The following is a 6630-nucleotide window of genomic DNA, read 5'->3' as shown; positions in this document are numbered from 1 at the left end:
GCGGGATCGTTCCTCCAGTGCAAACATAGACACTGCAGACAACAACGTAAGGGTAAGGTGATTTAATAACAAAAACACTGGGGCGGAATAGCTCGGTTGGTAGAGCGGCCGTGCCAGCAACTTGAGGGTTGCAGGTTCGATCCCCGCTTCCGCCATCCTAGTCACTGCCGTTGAGTACTTGGGCAAGACACTTTACCCACCTGCTCCCAGTGCCACCCACACTGGTTTAAATGTAACTTAGATATTGGGTTTCACTATGTAAAACGCTTTGAGTCACTAGAGAAAAAGCGCTATATAAAAATCATTCACATTAATATCATTCACAAAAATAGACGAAAAGAACAAAAGAAATGCGTGCCGAAACGCACAGAAGCTAATGCTAACATTAGCACAGGATCAGGGAACAAGAAATCTAGAACAAACCAACGTAACAGTTGCTTATCGCAAACAAGGGACCAAGAGCGACTGACGGGACAAGGCAGGCTTAAATAAAGTAATTAACAAAAACAGGTGTGCATCTGATACCCGCAGCAGGTGAAATTAATACGTTACCATGGTGACCAAACTAACTCACAAGGTGCACAAACAACAAAAAGAGTCCAAACTAACAGAAAATAACTAAACTAACAGACGCGAGGTTGAGGGGGAGAGGAGAGGCGTCAAAAGTCTGTGTCCAGGCGGGAAGTCGAGATCCAAAAGGCAGCCAGGGAACACAGGGAGACGAGACACACAGCTCGTGACACGGGAATGGAACTGCTGGAACAGCAAGGAGGACACGGGACAAAATGAACACGACGGGAAGAGGAACAGAGAGAAAGAAAGAATCCACAGAGCTTGATGTAATTGGCTTACTGTACAGGACAGGGAGCTACGTTCTGGCCCCGCATAGCAAGTTGTGCTGGTTTGAGAAGGCCGGTCTTCTCATCAGCTACAGGTGTGATGATTACTGGCGATTTATTGCAGCCGCTTGCTGCAACCGGAGTGGCGCACGCCCACCGCGCTCCTGGAGGCGCGCTCAGCGCAGAGCACACATGAATGCTCGGGCTGTGGCAGGTATAGTACCAAATATGATTCTTTAGTATCGCGGTACTATACTAAGACCGGTATACTCTACAACCCCACTGTGAAATAGTTGTCTTGTTTTCTGTCATTATGTTATCATGCTGCGGCGATTGACAAAGACATTACCAATGGGAACATCCATTTCCGGGACAAAATAGTGCTATCTTCACCACGACAATCAAGATGACCAACCCTTGACGGGTCAACTCTTTGATGGACTTCATCTTCAACTCCAACCAACGGCCAAATTTTTCTTAACACAATGCGGCCCCCAAATCAAAAAGTTTGGGGCCCCGTACTCGATATGGAAGCGTTAAAAACTACAACATGGCTGGTGGCGAAAAGACTGTCAGAAAGCGACTTGGAGATGGTCTGTAAAACATAATCTATGCAACATTCTGACCAACAAAAACACCATTATATGTTATGTAGACCAGTGGTCCCCAACCACCGGGCCGTGGCCCGATTGGTACCGGGCGGCAGAAGAATTTTTTATAAATTTTTATTTTAAAAAAAAACAAAAAAAAAAAACGTTTTTATTTTTTTTAATTAAATCAACATAAAAAACACAATATACACTTACAATTAGTGCACCAACCACAAAAACCTCCCTTTTTCATGACAAAGGAAAACAAATAAATAAATAAAAAATAAAAAACGATTCCCCCCCGCCCCCGGGCCGCGGGACAAATTATTAAGCGTTGAACGGTCCGCGGATACAAAAAGGTTGGGGACCACTGATGTGAAGTGAATTATATTTATATAGCGCTTTTTCTCTAGTGACTCAAAGCGCTTTACATAGTGAAACCCAATATCTAAGTTACATTCAAACCAGTGTGGGTGGCACTGGAAGCAGGTGTGTAAAGGGTCTTGCCCAAGGACACAACGGCAGTGACTAGGTTGGCAGAAGCGGGAATCAAACCTGCAACCGTCAAGTTGCTGGCACGGCCACTCTACCAATCGAGCTAAACTGATGTAGACCACAAGGACGTGTTTTAAATCTAAAAAAATAATAATATTCTGACCCCTTTAACAGCTTTAAGGAAATATTTGATCTATTGATAATTATCCCACTTTTTGGAAATTATTTTAACTATGGTCATGTCCGGTATTAACTAACCTCTACTGCAGTGGTTCTCAAATGGGGGTATGTGTACCCCTGGGGGTACTTGAAGGTATGCCAAAGGGTACGTGATTTTTTTTTTTTAAATATTCGAAAAATTGCAACAATTCAAAAATCCTTTATAAATATATTTATTGAATATTACTTCAACATTATATGAATGTAAGTTCATAAACTGTGGAAAAAAAATGCAACAATGCAATATTCATTTTTGTGGACATGTTCCATAAATATTGATTTTAAAGATTTCTCTTTTTGTGAAGAAATGTTTAGAACTAAGTTCATGCATCCAGATGGATCTCTATTACAATCCCCAAAGATGGCACTTTAAGTTGATGATTACTTCTATTTGTAGAAATCTTTATTTGTAATTGACTCACTTGTTTATTTTTCAACAAGTTTTTAATTATTTTTATATCTTTTTTACCAAATAGTTCAAGAAAACCACTACAAATGAGCAATATTTTGCACTGTTATACAATTTAATAAATCAGAAACTGATGACATAGTGCTGTATTTCACTTCTTTATCTCTTTTTTTTTCAATCAAAAATGCTTTGCTCTGATTAGGGGGTACTTGAATTAAAAAATTGTTCACAGGGGGTACATCACTGAAAAAAGGTTGAGTTTTGAGTTTGCGTTTATTTCGAACATGCAAGCATACAACATGATACATCACAATTTCCAGTTTCTCTTTTCAACATGTTCGAAAAGGAGTAGGAAGAAGCAGAGCATATTAAATCCTACCCCTTTTCTTTTACATAACAGTTGCTAAAACGTTTGTTCACTTCCAGTTCTGAATGTATTCACAATATACTCCATTAGTATCGCAATAAAAATAAATAAATAAATGAATAATTGGTGAAGTAAGTTATATTCCATTCGTTGAGATAAGTAAGGTTATTTTGAGAATGAAAGAATGGATGGAAGAATAAATTCAGAATATTTATCACGATTATTCTGCTTTGTACTTTGTAAACACTTTAAGTTTGAAGAGTTTCTTGAAGTGGATCATATTCGTACATTGTTTTATTGCTTTGCTTAATCCATTCCATAATTTAATTCCACAAACAGAACAGTGGTTGCGAACCACAGTTCTACTCTATAACAACATTAGTTGCTTGTTAATGTGTAACCAATCAGAATCCTGAAGAAAGTCAGTTGCGTAAAAAAGACACAAAACAAGCAATTTCGAGGAAAATCTGTGAAAAAATTGCCCCCAATCATAGACGAAAATGTTAAAAAATTATGGAATGAATCACAATGTAAATTGTACTTGCTGTCAAAGTCTTCTACTTTCCAGCACTGAAAATGTGTTTAAGTCAGGGGTGTCAAACTCAAATACAGAGTGGGCCAAAATTTAAAACTGAACAAAGCCGCGGGCCAAGGTTGAACAAATGAACCTTTTAATAGGGACCCAAACAAGTTTTGCATTGAATCTTGAACAAACAAAGCTTACAGTATATAACTTTATAGTGACATGCAAAATCGAGTTTCAAATAATATTAATAATTTAAAAATATCAATGGCATATCAAATAAAATCTTAAGAAAAATGGAATGCCTCTTTTTGGCGGCGGGGTTAAGATGGACGGGGTTTGGTGATAGCGGGGGGTGTATATTGTATCATCCCGGAAGAGTTAGTGCTGCAAGGGGTTAAGGGTATTTGTTCTGTTGTGTTTATGTTTTGTTACGGTGCGGATGTTCCCCCGAAATGTGTCATTCTTGTTTGGTGTGGGTTCACAGTGTGGCGCACATTTGTAAATGATAAATGGGTTGTACTTGTATAGCGCTTTTCTACCTTCAAGGTACTCAAAGCGCTTTGACACTACTTCCACATTTACCCATTCACACACACATTCACACACTGATGGAGGGAGCTGCCATGCAAGGCGCCAACCAGCACCCATCAGGAGCAAGGGTGAAGTGTCTTGCTCAGGACACAACGGACGTGACGAGGTTGGTACTAGGTGGGATTTGAACCAGTGACCCTCGGGTTACGCACGGCCACTCTCCCACTGCGCAGTGTTAAAGTTGTTTATACGGCCACCCTCAGTGTGACCTGTATGGCTGTTGACCAAGTATGCGTTGCATTCACTTGTGTGTGTGTATTAGCCGTATATATTACGTATGGAGTAAAAGCGGACGTGGCGACAGGTTGTAGAGAACGCCAAAGGCAATGCCTTTAAGGCCCACCCCCAATATTGTTGTCCGAGATGAAATTTGGGAGGGGCACTGTACTTTGGGAGTCTTCCGGGACAATCGGGAGGATTGGCAAGTAAAAGTATTAGCGATGAATGCGGTGTTACAGCGGCGGGCCAGCTCTAATGTTAATTTGATATTGCCTCAAGGGCCAAATTAAATTAAACGGCGGGCCAAATTTGGCCCGCGGGCCAGAGTTTGACACCCATGGTTTAAGTGAATGTTCAGAACACGGCGTGGAAAAAAAAAGGTTATTTTGAAACAAAATGCGCATGTAAGACGTGGACCTGAAGGTGCGAAACGAGGAATGAAGAGTCAAGGAGAAAAGGCTATCGATGTGGTCCAAGTGTTTGAAGTGGATCGCCGTGGGCCAAACATCTGAAGAGGACAAGACTGCAAACATGTCACAGTGCAGCCTGCTTGCACTTAACAACACATGTTTGGCCTCTTCTTCGTCTTCCTCTCCTCTTCCAGGTTGGTCTGACCTGGCGAATTAATAACAGAAATCACGGCTATTGAATAAGAAGAACTGCGATGTTTTTTTTTCGTCTATCGGGAGGCTCACCAGAGGGCGTGGAAATGGGTCCCAAGCACGGGGAAAAAAAGGCCTCGTGAATGTTAATATGAAGTGAATATAGCAGTGAATATTTGATAAGAAGGTTGATTGAAACCAATTAGGAATTGTCTATCTGCAAGAAGACGAAATGGTTCGTTTCATCTGGATATCGTCACTCAACGTGGACGCCATAACGTCATTAAGCTTACCTTTTCGCATTCGCACCCAGCACCGACATTTTAGAAGCAGAATGAGGTGACAAATGAAATGAAAATATATAATAAATATGTTAAAAGTTTCACTTTTGCATCTCATTGCCCATAATTGTAGTGCAGTCAAGGATCCTTGATTGAAGTTGCATCGGTAGGTATTAAAGACAGGAGGACATTTAACTCCAAGGAGATGCCTTTATAATCAAATAGTCATAATATTAATGACGTAATATTTTGATTGGTATTGTCCAGTGATCAATCAATCAATGTTTATTTATATAGCCCTAAATCACAAATGTCTCAAAGGACTGTACAAACCACTACGACTACGACATCCTCGGAAGAACCCACATAAGGGCAAGGAAAACTCACACCCAGTGGGCAAGGAGAATTCACACCCAGTGGGACACCAGTGACAATGATGACTATGAGAAACCTTGGAGAGGACCCCCCCACCCCCCACGCCCCTCTAAGGGACCGAAAGCAATGGATGTCGAGCGGGTCTAACATGACACTGTGGAAGTTCATTCCATAGTGGATCCAACAGAGCCGCGAGAGTTCAGTTCAAAGCGGATCCAAAACAGCAGCAAGAGTCCCGTCCACAGGAAACCGTCCCAAGCGGAGTCAGATCGGCAGCGTAGAGACGTCCCCAACCGATACACAGGCGAGCGGTCCATCCTGGGTCCCGACGAGCGGTCCATCCTGGGTCTGGACTCTGGACAGCCAGTACTTCATCCATAGTCATCGGACCGGACCCCCTCCGAAAGGGAGGGGGGGACCGAGGTGAAAATGAAAAGAAGCAGCAGATCAACTGGTCTAAAAAGGAGGTCTATTTAAAGGCTAGAGTGATGATAATCTTATGAGTGTCAGCGACTGTAAAATCTCTCTGTGAAGTAAAAGACGCTTGACCACGATTAGGTGAATAATGACAGGTTATTTAATTTCATTCTAAGGCCACTGTATATACTGTATGTAAACAAAAAAAATAATAAATCAAAACAAAAGCTAACTATTTTACGCAGGGATGTCAAACCCAAGGCCCAGGGCCCAGATCTATATATATATATATATATCCATCCATCCATTTTCTACCGCTTATTCCCTTTCGGAGTCGCGCTGGCGCCTATCTCAGCTACAATCGGGCGGAAGGCAGCGTACACCCTGGACAAGTCGCCTCCTCATCGCAGGGCAAACACAGATAGACAGACAACATTCACACTCACATTCACACACTAGGGCCGATTTAGTGTTGCCAATCAAGCCGGAGTACCCGGAGGGAACCCACACATTCACGGGGAGAACATGCAAACTCCACACAGAAAGATCCGAGCATGGATTTGAACCCAGGACTGCAGGAACTTCGTATTTTGAGGCAGACGCACTAACCCCTCTTCCACCGTGAAGCCCTATATATATATATATATATATATATATATATATATATATATATATATATATATATATATATATATATATA

This window comes from Nerophis ophidion, linkage group LG02 (assembly GCF_033978795.1).
Source record: "Nerophis ophidion isolate RoL-2023_Sa linkage group LG02, RoL_Noph_v1.0, whole genome shotgun sequence".
Lineage (NCBI taxonomy): Eukaryota > Metazoa > Chordata > Actinopteri > Syngnathiformes > Syngnathidae > Nerophis > Nerophis ophidion.
The sequence above is the reverse complement of the archived record's forward strand: the minus strand, read 5'-3'. Positions refer to the sequence as shown.